The sequence below is a fragment of the Ptychodera flava genome, chromosome 1 (assembly GCF_041260155.1).
Source record: "Ptychodera flava strain L36383 chromosome 1, AS_Pfla_20210202, whole genome shotgun sequence".
NCBI classification, from domain to species: Eukaryota; Metazoa; Hemichordata; class Enteropneusta; family Ptychoderidae; genus Ptychodera; species Ptychodera flava.
Window position 1 is genome coordinate 7,038,670 of NC_091928.1, and position 14,156 is coordinate 7,052,825.

The 14,156-nt window shown below is 34.1% G+C and overlaps 1 protein-coding gene across 5 annotated transcripts in view; it reads right to left on the bottom strand.

The window, feature by feature from the left end:
• LOC139129131 (protein polybromo-1-like) overlaps positions 1-14,156 on the bottom strand; it is a 97,337-nt gene that overhangs the window by 72,620 nt on the left and 10,561 nt on the right. The window contains exon 1 of one of the 5 annotated variants that reach the window (XM_070694855.1): positions 6,156-6,292. The exons of 2 other annotated variants lie outside the window; for them this stretch is intronic. The gene's annotated coding sequence lies outside the window, so the exon portion shown is untranslated. Of the gene's footprint in view, positions 1-3,630; positions 3,783-3,860; positions 3,982-6,155; positions 6,293-14,156 lie in introns of those variants that run through there. 2 more of the 5 variants (XM_070694859.1, XM_070694866.1) reach the window with 2 other exon arrangements.

Sequence of the window (14,156 nt, forward strand, 5' to 3'; positions counted from 1 at the left end):
TTTGATTATTTATTGTTTTCAGTTTTATTTTCCAGGAAGTCACAGCAAACGGCAGTGTCCAACCAGTTCTACTGATGCAAAACATCACACATATATCACACACACACGACAGAACATTCTTTGAAAGTGTTCTATCTGGGGGTAATGGTTTCACGTAATCTGCCAAAGACACGCTGGCACAGCAAGAAAGGACAAATAACTGACGTGTCACTGAATGACCAGATTAGCATAAATTGCCAAACTGATACAAAGCTGTCTCTAAGGGTCCTACATACACTGACATATAAACACAGTGTCTGATGCATTGGTAACTCCCTGACCCCTGTTCACAGCCAGGGAGTAAAGATGTATACAAATGTCATATGCATTGAGGTCAATTTGTGACTCCTACAAATCCCAACACTGCCTCCAGGTGATACAGTACATTTTAATTGCCCACATGCTAAAAGAGTACAAAACATTAGTATCAGGACGGAATTTTATTAGGTTACTTATGTTTGATGCCCCAGGGGTTTCAAGGTTGTGTTTGAGTAAACAGGACTCAGGTGGTTGTTTTCATCATTTCCTAATTCTAATTTAGTAAAACCCACATAGTTATTACACATGTAGATACAGAATTCACGATCAGTTGCAAACCATTCAAGTCTTGTTCCAAATTCAATTATCTGAATGAAGCATATAATACCTGAAGACAGAATGACATCATAATTAATACGTACATCAGACCTAGGTTAAAGTCATCCCATCCAAAAGATGTGTTTGAACCAAAGAAGGATGAAAAATCTTTGAACCATCCTTGTTTTAAAATAAGCACATTGGCTTTCTTTTTTTCTCGTCCTTTCTAAATAAATGTACAATGTTGTATTTCTAGTATAGATTGAATACAAGGTGTTTGGATTGATACATATTATTCTGGAATACATGATGTTTCAATAATCCAGACCTGTTGTACAAACTTTCTGCTAGATTAAACACTTGTACACTGTATAGGTGTGTAGGTATTCTGATATTGTGTGTTTATGACAGACTGCAAAAGCAAATTTCGATGCACTGTTGCCAATGTCCTGCTTGAAATAACACATGGCTACATTGTGTCCAAGTTTGCTTCCAACTGTCAACAATGTTTATAAGTTGCTTTAGCACTTAACAATTGCATATCAGATGGTATAGAAATAGCAAATTATGAAAAATTATGTTTGCTCTGCCAGATCCCAAAAGACATAAGAATAGATATGTTGAGATGAAAGATTTGCATACAGTGTATATCTCTACCCGACAACCCCTTCCATGATATTATGGTCCCTCATGTAGACAAGGTTTTTCTGTTGGCATAAACATCCAGTCAAGCCATCATTTTCCCCTAATATGCTTCCATATAAAATTCTTGAACTTTACATTCATAAATGCATAACACAAGATGCATCGCAATCAGATTTATGACTTGTTTTCCATCATCAATAACATTAACACAGCAATTCAATCCAAATATTTGCTTGTAACTTTAACTGCACAATGTTGCCATCATTTTCCTTTCCACTTGATTAAATATATTCATTTATATTTATATCAAGATTGGCATATATATATATATATATATATATATATATATATATATATATATATATATATATATATATATATGTGTGTGTGTCTGTCTGTCTGTCTGTCTGTCTGTCTGTGTGTTTACAGATGTCCTTGCGGGAAATTAAAGTGTTCTATACTAACAGCAAAGCATTATAAATAATATTAAACATAAAGACTTCAAGTACAAAATAATCATGTATATGTTACTCAAGTTTCAAGCATCTAGCAATCGTCAGACTCCTTCCATTCCATGGCAGAAACTTGCAACATTCATTTTAAAAAATTATAAGAATAAATCGTAATATTAAAATTTGTTTATGAAGTAAATACATATTTTGCAATAAAGAAATATTTACTATCCGCATAGCTATTACTTATCAATAATGTAGATGTATTCACTTGGCATTTAAAAATCTTCTTACTGGTAATAAATTACAAATGTCTACATGATAATTCTAATAGAAGTAGTATGAACTTATTTGGATATCATTTAACTCAAACTATAAAATTCTTGTAGTTTAGAACAAAATAAAATGGATGGCTACCCCTTCCTGTTTAACCTATAGAATTCAACAAAATTAATATGTTTGTTTAAACTGCACGTATTTAATATAAATACATGCAGTAAATTTTATACCTTTGGTAAACTGTATGTTTAATATTTTATCCAAAAAAAAAACCCTGCCGCTATAAAGGCAAATAATACAGCAAAATGGCTCAGAAACAGAAAAACTGTCCTTCCTTTTCAAAAAATGAAGATAAAAAAAAATTAAATTGTAATTAATTATAAGTGTTTGTGACCTTAATAGAACATAGCTAGATAGGAGATTACTATCTGGGACAAGTACATAAAACATATGGAAAGCCATTACACAAATATCCATGGTTATTGACTATTACAACCACACTTAATTACCAAAGACATAAAAACAAAATCAATCAACTGTAATGGCACTCTATAGTTTTTACACACACAAACCATACTTAAATGATTAAGACTGCTGACAGACAGTTTCCACTAACCATCGGAGGCCCACAGAAGGGTTATCAAAAACTGCAAATTTATGATTGAAATGTTTACAATACACATATGTCTAATTGTGAGTTATATATAAAAAGAATGCATTGAATGCAAATAAAATCCATCTTTGCATTTTCTACGGAAAACTACAATCCACAGCTGTATTTAACTCAAAAAGTTATTAAACCAATACTCTCTCAGTGTAATCTGTATTCATTTTGGCAGCAAATATTATCCAATAACCTTGTGTTGAGAATCAACCATTTTGCAATACAAGGTGACACTAGTAGACCTTTGTATTATTATGATGAATAACAAATTTTACATGTGGTTAATATTTGAAAATCTGATCTGACACAGTATTGACCAACCCTGAGCGCAATTACATAACACAGTCGCCAAGCAATTGTGTAAACACAAGATACATTTTATACATGTATGAAGTGCTTGGGTGTGGCGCCTAAAGATACATGTATATAATAACTTAGCCAAGGGATATGAAAAAGTATAACTTGAAGGATTAATTTCAGACTGCACATAGAAATTACATGTAAAAGAATGCTTTCTAGAAAAGAACTTTGCCATGATTAATTTTGAAGAACTTCACACGGCTTACTGTATCTATGCTTAAACCCTTTTTGACACCTTCAGGAGTTCTCTGGAGATACGTCTGAAAAATCTTTCAACCTTTGTCATCTGGAGGCTTAACATTTTGTGGACATTAGCTGCCAAAAAAATTGTGCCACAATATATATAAAAGGTTAAAATGAGTTACAGTAGAGAGTGCTGCATCATTGCCTTTAAATTTGTGAAAAGTTTTTAAAAGCTGAACTTTAGCCTAGCACAATACAAAGTATGCATTAAAGTACCCATCAAGGTTTTCAATTTTCTCCAGCTGTAATTTTGACATGTAGATAAAATAATGATTGCAAACAAACTGCTTTGCCAACAATACTTTCAAAGACATGGAAAAGAAAGATATAAGGTATTTATAATTACATGTGTCGGGGTTTTATGATACTTACATGTACATGTGCAACGGAAGTCTAGACTGCCTTTACTTCTTTGTTAGTAAAACCCAGCTTTGCTTAGCAGTCTGGGCCCATCAGAGAGTGGAATGAAAAAAAAACGCTTATCTAAATAGGCCCCGCTTGATCAACACAGATAAAAGAGTACCTCTTTTATGATGCTCTGTCAGTACGCACTATCAGATTAAACTGGAGAGTTTGGAACGTGGATATAAATATATACATACATATATATGCGGTGGACGTGTTCTGACTCTTCAAGCCAAAATGCATCTGCACGTATGCATATGATCAACCTCTGAAGGCTAATGGTGGGCAGGCCTTGTCTGTTTAACACTGGGTAAACAATTATGGAAAATGGCTTTAAGGTGCTGTGTGCAAAAGTTCTAGCATAACCCTTATCAAAACACTCCCCTTCCCCGCCAAAAAAAATGACGGACCATCTCTGAACTTTTACAAATTGAAAAAAATCTGTTCACAAGAACTTACATCATCTACAGGCACAGAGAAGCCTGCTGTTTGAAGTCATCTTGATACTTACACAGCAGAAATGCCAGGACCTCTAACCTTTCATAACCCTGCAATTTATACATGTGTAAATGCCACACTGCCTCATTTCTTCCACTAATCCACCAATCGGCAATATTGTAACATGAGCAGGTATCAGGTTCTCTAACCTAATATTTTGTTGAGGTGGCTCACACAGTATTTCATCAAGAGTTTTTTGCTATTTAGGTCACTCAACAGACTTGCTCTGCACGGCGCATTTGCCATATGTTTGGAAAAGTCTCTTCAAATCCCCCATCCAAAAACATAACTTGACTTCCAAAATTTGAAGTGTCTAAGTTAGTAAAAGTGGTATCTCTTTTTTTTTTTGCATTATTGACTAATACCATTGCATACAAATCAATCGTTAAAGTCACTGAATTAAAGATGATTTTGTCTTGTGTTCTGTGCTTGTGTGTGACTTTGCTACTATGTGAGTGACTTTTGACGGATTTTACAAATGCAGACATACCTCTAGGCATGTTAGCTTGTAATGCTCCTATACAAGAGATGTTGAACGTGATACGAGGTTTTTTGTATATCAAAACATGCCCTCACAACAGGGATTTTACATGCAGAATAATTTCATCAAATTGCCTGAAATCAATTCAAACAGTATCATGTGTTCTAGTACCTTCTTTTAAAAGTTATTTATTCAATAAAGCCAAACATTTTATTTTTATTTTTCACATCAGTTATACCCCATCCCCCAAAAACTAAGAATTTCCATGTTATTGGTGTCACGCTCACATTAAAATAGACAAAAGGTACATATTATAAATCACACCCCTTCTCTGGAGAAATAATTTGAGTTCAAAATTTGCAACATAATAAAAGACGCATCTTATATAATGACTTTAATGGTCATATTGGACAACTTGCCAAAAATAAATCAAAAATTAACCTGAACAGCAACACAAAATTCTTAACTGTCCAATGTTTTAAACTAGTTTTAGGTTACAAATGTATTTATTGAAATGTTTTCAAATAAACAGTATCATTGTGTACTGTACATTCCAGTAAATAGATTGTTGTGGTGTAGCACCTTTTAATCAAAAACTGTTACTAAATTTTGCACAATATTACATTTGCAATGTTAAACCTACAAACATTGCCTATGTTCCAAGAAGGCTAGCCACTCCACAGAGACAACAATGAAATTATGAAATTGCAACAGGCTTTGACAATGAATCTCAGACAACAAAACCCTACTTTAATTAAGGGAAAAATACCATGAATTTACTTGCAACATATTTGGCACAAATGCATGTGTACACAAGAAAAGAGTTGTAAACACGGTTAATCAAGAGTATTTTTGAGGCCATGGTACTTCAAACTGAAGCACATCAGAATAAAACAGCTGTAGGCTGTTATTAAAACTGAAAATTAAAACATTCCAAACGATGAGCTCAGTGTTTTAATATAATTGCATTTGAATATTAGCCGCCCACACTCATCGTGTGGAAATATTTACATACAATGCTAAAGACATGGAAAATGTTAACTAACCAAATACTGCTGCTTAGTTTGTGAGTGCTTCTTTGTACAAAATATAGAAGGTTAAGTTATGCAAATAAAGGAAGTTCATGGCTGGACAGGAGAGCCAATGATACACACATGAAGAAGACTACATTCAATCAAGTTACATGTAGACCTACCAGAAACAATTCGTTACTTGTCTATTTCATCTATTAAAATTAAAACACAAAAACAGACATGAAAATCGGATTTTCAAAATGTACAGCTGTAACAATAAGAAACATGCATGTATACATGTACACGTATTTACACTTATACATGTACTTTTTGGTTCCTAGTACGTAGTAGTATCATACTAGATAGTGCTACAACAGCCTCCCTCTGTACATGTAAATGTACCTTGTTGAGTGTGCTGATAATATATGGAGATCCACTGGCTGTGTCCACAAAACCACCTTGATTAGCAACCAGAAACTTCAAAGTGAGAAATCACTTACTTTAAAGAGAATTCTGGCCAGGAGGTGAATCATCCACAATACCTGTATTGACTCAGAATTGGTTTAGACGTTTGTCCAAGGTGGATAAACATATCATGCTCTGACTGGTATAATACTTTGTACTGCACTTCCAAAGTTCAAGTAACCCTGACACAAGGTGCATGATGGGTAGTCACGCTGGGACAACCCATAATTGGTATGACCATAAAGTTCACCACTAGTCTCAACATGTTTACTGCACAGTAACATCACACTTGCACAACAAAGTACACCCAAAGAATCACTTTCAAAAGAGTTACTTGACAACCACAAAAACATAACCTATCTTATGGACTTCAGTTGGTACATCTCTGTGCAAAGATAAATTTCTCACAACTTTTTATGGACCGACCATGCTATTAATCTTTCATTGAAAACACTGTATGATATAAACATGCATTTGAATCCCTGAATTGCAAAAGCATGTCATGATTTTGACCAAAGTTGTTCCACATATATAAATATGTACTTGATTAAATGAAATATTTTCTGTCAAAAGAATAACATGAACAACCAAGGCCTTTAGGGAATAGGACCAGAAAGTGTACAGGATAATAACCCTTTGAGTGCTGTAATTTTTTCCCACCAAAATTTCAGTGCAACATTTTACACATTTTTATCAATTTTTCTGTAAGTTGTTTGATAATTAAGGACCAAATGGACATAAAATTTCATTAGCTACAGTTTCTTATCAAAATTTTGGCAAAAATCTGGAAAAAATTGACTAGGGTACATTTTAGAAGAGGCTTCAAAAATCGACTTTGGGGCTCAAAGGGTTAAACCTAAGGCTTTCATAAGCAGACTTTGATATATATTACTAGAGTTTTCTTTCCCGTTGGTTGATCTGCATAGAGGGACATTGAGGGTTCAATAGCACTGTGTAACATATTGTCCTGACAGTGAATGCTTTTGGAATGCTGTTTTGGATCCTTCTTACTTATGAACAATATATTATATAGAAAGGTATGGAAAACTCCAAATGACTGAATACAAAAGGTTGCAAAAACACTGCATAACTTTCAATGACTGAATAAGCTGGACAAAGAACAACAAGGAAGTGAAGTTGCAATGACGCTAACTTATCAAAAAGGTGAAAGGTAAACCTCTTTTCTTTTGGCAATGGTTCAGGACATATATTATGAGTGTTTGGATATTGGCACTCTGCCAAATAGTTTTAAAAATGGCCAAACAGTTCCTAGTAAATCTGAACAAAATGCTAGAACTTCAGCTATACGTCACTCTAAGCTACTATATGTCAGGATTTGTCTGGAATGGTACCCTTCAGTGAATCAATCTGATCACTCTGCGTATTTTGGGCAAAAATCTATAGCACTTTACTCATTAGGACAGAATTGCGTTTACGGCTGCATACGGTACATAAACTGTGTCTTCACTGGGGTAATGTTGAATGGCATGACTTTGAAGACTTCAAGGACAAAAGTTGGAACGCTTTTTACCTCCAGTATATTTTCTGTACATTACAGACTGAATGATATTTGTTTGTGTTTACTGTTTAAAATTACAAACATTGTCATAAATCTTTATCTACTGTCTTTTCAACATTTGAAAGCAGGCAGTAAGATTAAAGAAGCCTCATTTATCATTTATCATGGAAAACAGGATACGGAAAACTCTTGTGCAATATGTACATGTAACAGTAACAATTATGTTAAATAATATATTCAAACATCCACTGTTGCTGAACTCTTGTAGGTACAAGTATGTGTAAAATCTAATCAGGATCACAATGTCAGTTCTATCGTCATACGAAATATGACCCTGATTATTTCTATAAAATATGGCAATTGATTGAAAGCCAAAGGTATAACTATAAATAGGGAAGTGTAATACTGAATTCCAACTGTGAATACTGAATTCCATAGGTACATGTATGATGTCTCCAGAGTGACGAGCTTATTATTGCAGGGTACTTTGAACGTTGCTCTAAATCAGATCATGACATTTATTATCTGACACATCGCTACACAACCATCACATTTGGCATTCAGTGAATCAAATAACAAAATAATTTGTGTACAACATTCACCACTATCCACAGTACTTATTCTGAAGTTGATATGCAATTTTTAAAGGATTGGCATTTTCAACAAACTCACTGACATAGATATCTTTGGTAAGGTATCATTTGTTGGAACAATTTTTTCAAAAAAACTTGATCTCATTCATGATTGCAGAGTTCATCCAAACCAATGTTAGTTTATTATAAATATGTAGTTGTATGGCTTTCTGTTGAGATGGTAAAAAACAGAAGAAAAATGTTATGGGTATTTTGTGGTTAAAATAATTGATTGATCTGTAGTAAAATATGGAAGCTGGGATATAGCTGGACTAAAAGCGACTCTTAGTTTTGCTGTTTTCAAACTAAAAGTGTTGTACAGAAAAAATGTCTGGAAAAGCAAAGTATCAATTTCCACCAAAATGGCCACCTGCAGTAGAGTAAAGACATCACTCAATGCAATAAAAGTAACAACATACTGGTTATGTAGCAGACTATTAGTATGAATTTTCACATTCATGCATAATCTATGATATCTACATGAACTGAATAAAAACACCGAATGAATACAATGAAAGTTTAATTTGCCATATCTATTATATCATGGCAATTTTGATTGTGCAAATAAAGTGATGCGTGCTATATTCGCAATATAATACAGTTGATACAGGGTACAGAAAAATTCCTTTTATGATGTTTCTCTTACAACAGGAATTCTTATTTACAATCTATTGTTATGGTATATATCATAGCAGTAAACCACCTCAGCAATGGATATACATGTACCGCTTGATTTTGACCAATTCACTTCATATGCACTCGCTACTGCTTTTGCATACATCCTGAACAGGACAAAATCTCATGGTTTACCTTTACTGGGTGTGGTCTATTGCTGAAACATATCCCATCACTAGATGGAAGATGGGGGGGGGGGGGGGCATTGATATTCTCTATTTATTTGTGCATGAAGGTTGCATAGAGTTGGTTTTATTTTCAGCAGGCTGACCTGTAGAATTAATTCACAGACATTTACTTTAATAAACAGGAGAGACAGGAGGGCATTTCATTTATTAATAAAAGAATACATCAGCTAAGTTGAGATGTGTGTCTTGAATAAGAAAAACATACACAAGGCCATGTGTTTTCCAGAAGTTTAAATTGAGTCTACTGTGTCAGTTTTGCTGATGTCATATTTCAATGAAAAACAATCTGTCATCTCATTTTTCAAAGTTTTAGCACCAATGAGTAACTGTGTGTAAAGATTTGTGCCATCCATTGTAGTAATTCCTGGACTTGTTTTTCATTTCCCTGAGCTAATCCGGCACCATCTGGTTACTTTGGATTACACTTTGTATCCTAATATGCCAAAGGCATCTAAAATATTGAGGAACACTGATATTAGTATACTAGCATCTTTTCTCTATAGTATAAACAGCAACTGCTTATAAAGCTAGGCAACAGCTTGGTTAACATGTTTACGATCAAGTAAAGTTACAATGGACCATACCACAAGACAATGTTACATCTGTAAAAGTCAGAACGCTTTCAATGCGAGATATTTGCCAACCTAATTTATACAGTACAATATTTGTCAAGTCTGAAAATAGACATTTTTGAATTATTGTTACAGGTACAAAATACATACACTATAAATTACACACAGAAATAACCCATGAATAAAATGTGTATCAAATGTACTGAGCCCTCTATCTTTTAGGGTTTTCAAACTCTTTAGTCAATTTAGGAAACTCTGCAAAATCTTTGAGTAAGCTCTATACTACGACATGCAATCTGTTAAGGAAAACTCATGGGGTACCAGTCAATTACACACCAATTGGTTTAGAGGACACACTGGTCAAAAGCAGAATTCCCCATGTCTGTAAACAACCCCCTCTATGGCCATATTGGGTAATCAGTTACATGTACACGATGTTCATCACATTTCATCACACACCCTACGTGTGTTAAAGCAGTGCAGGCATCTTTCTTATAAGTTCTATCATACAATTCAAAGGAAAATTTCTTCTCAAATCTTGTATTTACCCTTTAACTATCACCATTTGGAACATTCCACTGTGAAGTTGGAACAGTCTATTGGAATCACGGGGTGAACAGCTCAAACAGTTCATAAATACATTGATCTTTATTTACACTGGATACATGTAACTTATATCCTCTCTCAAACGAGTTTAATCTCGTCAAATTCCTCTTTTCTTCTCTTGATACCTTCAAATACATGATGATGAAGGAATCCAGTTCAAACAAACACAGCTATATGTACTGTGAAATAACTCACAAATAATAAGAGTAATTTTGATATGGCCAAAATAAACGTCCATATTCAGACTATTGATAGGGTTTTCCATCAAAGGGTTTTTTAGGAATGGGCTACCCCTCTGGTTTTCCAGAAATTGATATTTGAATATTAAATATTACAAAAAGAATACATTTTACAACAAAGAATATGCAAATTATACAATGTTATTTAAATTGGTAGCGTCTCTATTTTTTCAAGCTGTGGAGAAGATTACCTGCTGAAGGCTGAAAGAGGATTATTGTGAGACCTGATGGCATCCTTGCTGTGTTTGCATGTATCTGGCTGACTTTCAGATACATGTGCAGCATGTATGTGGTTACACTGAAGTTAAACTATAAGCTACATCACATGTATTGTGCCTGCATGCATGTATCACATGTACCAGCATTATTGCCATTGATACATTTAACTCCACTGGAAGTTTCTAAAATTGCATCACAGCAAATAATTCATGTACATTTTTGTATTAGTCATATATACCATTTGATATGTGGTAGGTGGCATCACAAAGATGGTATCTGTACATATGGACACGGACGGCTGGTATACAGTGACTAGTACAGAAGCTGCCGAGCTCCTGGATTGGCTTAAGGTGGTTGGAAAGGCTAGAGCATCAGTTATAAATTTCAACAAACTATTAAATATAAAAGTAGTCAACATTCTCTGTGGAATAAAACAAACTAGACATTTGGGCACAAAGGCATTGCAGAGTTATAGCCTGTTAAAACTTCTGTAAAACTGACCAAATAAGAAGTTGGGGAGTCCTTAGTGTATTAACTATGGTAGAGGTCCCCTAGCTTTTAATAAAATGTTTGAAAAGGGAAAGTCATTATTTGCTGTTTTTCAGGAAAGTTTGACAAGGCGGTGCTGGCATTCAGAGTGAGTGACTGCTATTGTAAATGCATTTTAGATTCTTTGAGTGTCAAAGAGGTGTCAAAAGTGAGATTAACCAAAAAACTGCTCTATGACTTCAGAAGAGGGGTGCAAATATGGCTTGTTTTCAACATTTTTGACAGAATACAGTTTTCCTACATAATTGTATACCAATTTAATCCAACTTTGAAATGAGATATGGACATCAATTTTTACAGCCTATTAACAAGGTTACAGATAAGATTTGTACGGCACAATTTTTCTGTATTTGAATCACATTTTGAAATTTGAAAGAATTTTTAATAATTTTTTGATATATAGACCCATGTAAAATCATAAAAACAAATTTTATTTACAAATCCTGCCTTACAAATCTTACAATAAATAGTGTCAACATATTTATAACTAATTTGGTAATATTAATACTATCCAATTATTATCAAATTCAAATATGTAAAAAAAATATGAAAAATTAAATTTTAATATTTACTGGTGTCATATTTTAAAATCATGGCTGCAAATATACAGTTTTTATATTCTTTGGAGAAAATATTAACTAAGGGAGTTATCCTGAAAATTTGAACTAAATATCTTGATTCTAACAATTGAAACTTGACATTAACTCTGAGAAAAGAATTGGTGCAAAAATAGCCTTTCCAACCACCTTAACATTACACAGCGCCCCCATGGTAGAATGAGGAAGGGAACAAAAGACGACTCGTACGAGGTGCCTGTGCAATCTTGTTTACCAAAATAACTGATGTCACTGTCACAAGACATACTGTAAATATAGTTCCCGATGATGCTGTCAACAACTGCATGTGAGATCAGTGAACAAGTTGATTGCAATTGTCTCCTCTTGCCTTTCCACCATTCTACTACTGGTGGCGCTGTGCACCCACAGCCCAGCCTTTCTGTTTCAAGCCAGCCACTGTAAACTGTACGACATCCAGCGATCACGATATGGTCATCTTAGTCTGCACCTACTTCTTTGATTGGCTAAAAGTGTCTCTATTTCATATACGATGTGAACACTTCACCCGAAGAAGTCAATGTCAGTAGTCACTGTAGTAGTCACATATCATTGGGTCAATTCTGGGATTGCTGACATACATGCATCTTTAAACTTTGCCTAACATTTGGACTCAAAAACTACTTCAACTACCAAATGTCCTCACATTTGCCCTTCTTCTCTCACTACCTACATCTACATCTGGTCATTTTTCCCTCTGTGGAAAATACACTGGTAGCTGTCTGTCACTCTCTTCCCTAGGTACCATTCTCTGAACATCTTTATTTCCTGTATGGGACGTTGCCACCTGTAATCTGAATATCAAGTCAGCTATGGCAAATGTCTATCAGTGTATGTATACTTCACAAAACACTTGTAAACCGTTTTTCTTGAAGGTCTATATGAAAACTGATGATCTGTTGGCAGCAAAATGGTACTTGTCACACTTTGTCAAATTAAATATCACTAGCACGGTGACAACGGTCAATACCACTGATAGGTCAATCAAGCAAAAATATTTGATTTTCAGGTGATGTTTCTACAATGTCCATGTACCTTCACCAACATTGCAGACGGCATTATATGCTTGTTTAACACCAAGAAAATATTTTCAAGTTACTGTAAAGGTAATCTGTATGAAATGTGTGCCATGCACTTTGAGAAAATATCAAATTGTAAATCACCGAAGTGACACTCAATTTTTGCTAGGATATGGCAACAGTCGGCCTACTCATCATGTATATCAATGTGTAATTATGTACTACCTAGATACTTTCCAGTGTCATCAGCAGATTAATCCAATGTCTCAAGGTGAATTACCCTTACAGAATTTTCATATTAAAAATCCTCATTACATAATACAGGGATCACAATACAATATTACTAGTATAGTGCATTGTCATTGTATGAGTTACAATTGCAAAGAGCATGGCTCTTACTTTTGATGATTTTTTTTATCACCAGTATCTTATATCTCCTGTTGACAGTATTTTAGTGAACTCATTTCAAATCAAACTTCCTATCTGTGAACGTTGTTATTCATCTTGTAAACAGGAACATCCTGTTTAAACACTGTTGTTAAATATTACACATGATTGTTAACAAGTGAATTCACTTGACATTGATTCAAAAGATGTCAGCTTCTACATTAGGTTTACTGCTCATACATGTACATGTAAAGTTTATTTTGAAAACTAAAACTCACTCAGTGTAGGGTTATAATTTATGATACATACTGCATGGTTTCAGACAGATCACAGATCACTGCAGGGTCTATGGGTAAATGGTCATTCACAATTGAAAGTGACTCATCATAAAGTGATTTGCATACTCAATGCTAATTGACATACCTTGCACAAATGAATATATTTATTCAGGAACTCCAGCATTAGATGATTTTTTATTCCAGCACATGAGGGGAGAACCATTTGAATTCAGGGTTAGGTTAGAGGATTTTGGAAAAAAACGTGAGTAGATGAAAGGGCAAAACAAATAAATTTGATGCAATGGCTAGACATTAGCATTGTAGCCGAAAATTTGATTCTCTCATATTCATTTATAAAAGTACAGATAGATATTGAGCCAACCATCAAGCATCGAAAAATGGTTACTTTTCTGTTTCAAGTGAAGGGTACTGTGATACTTCAATCATAATTGCAAATCCTTGTAAAAACATATCATATCGATCATTTCTTGTGTTTCACAAACTGGATATTTGATATATTGTCAATGAGCACACTTCAT